Source organism: Monopterus albus, unplaced genomic scaffold (genome assembly GCF_001952655.1).
Source record: "Monopterus albus unplaced genomic scaffold, M_albus_1.0 scaffold8.1, whole genome shotgun sequence".
Taxonomy (NCBI): domain Eukaryota; kingdom Metazoa; phylum Chordata; class Actinopteri; order Synbranchiformes; family Synbranchidae; genus Monopterus; species Monopterus albus.
This window is the reverse complement of record NW_018127888.1, coordinates 1,733,859-1,735,152: the sequence shown is the minus strand read 5'-3', so window position 1 is coordinate 1,735,152 and position 1,294 is coordinate 1,733,859.

Below are 1,294 nucleotides of genomic sequence, written 5' to 3'. Positions count from 1 at the left end.
TATACTTAGTAGTTTGGTTTGAGGTTCTATATAGATCATATGATTGTGATAACTGTAAAATGTGTGAACATGTCTTCTTTGGTGCTACTAGTAGCAGTTTCCTTAGAGATATATTCATGTATATCTTTGATTCACAGCTACACTCTTCACTTCTAACTAGCTAGCTCACGGGAATGTCTTGTTACCTCTCTGAATAAGGTGTTTCTGCAAGGCAAGAATAGGATATGACCTGATATGAGCATAGAAAATAGCATTAAGAATGAAAATAGCATTAAGAATGAGACATTTTCAGCTACAAACAGACACATACAATGATATAATGGGTCTTCTCATTTTTAAATCTTTTTTTAATAGAAATTTGTTCTAAAATTAGTGATTTCTTTTTCTTTTTTTTACAATAATGGTGTATTTCTACTGTTACAGTTTAATGTATCAAAATATAAATGTTTGATTTTAGATGTCATTGTGCTCTGATGACATTGCATGGTTTGAAATACCACAAGGGGGCATATATGTAGCAGACCTATGTTGATCATGTTTTAATTTCAGCCATGTTTTTATGTAAGGTTATATTATGACTTTTTGTTACTCTCTCAGGTTGATATAATAACCTAATTCTTTTCTACTGTTTTTGATTTGTGTTGTCATTTTTAAAAGCAAAATATTTGTACTCCAGAATTCACGTACAAACATAATAAACAGAATATTGTGGTTAAATGAGCTGTGTACCTAAGTATCTATAATGGCTCCAGAAAATATTAAGATACCAGAGCTGCAACAATTAATTAGTTGGACAGAAAATTAATCTCCAGTTATTTTCAATTATCTATTGCCATTTTTCAAGCAAATGTGTAAAGCATTCTCTAATTTAAGCTTCTCATTTGTGAGAATGGTTTGTTGGGACTGTGAACTGATCTTCTGTTGGTAGTACAAAACAAGCACATTTTCAGTCACCTTGGAATTAAAAACATTTAGCAAATCTTTGACACTGTATAGACCACATGATTAAGTAAATGGCTAATTAATCCATAAAAATAATAGTTGCAGTTCTAAGTCATATTTGTATGTATGCATTTTAAAACTTTCTATTCTTGTATATCCTTCCAAAAAGAAATTCTCCATAAAGTTTAGCCACCTCTCAGAAAATTATATTTCTTGCTCATTTTCACTGTGAAAAAGAGTGAATACTATTGCAGCCTAAAACCATTACAGTCTTTCTTCAAAGGTTAGTGCACTGTAACTTCTTAGTTCATAAACTTTGAAAGTGGCAAGGAAATTGTATACAACTGCATGT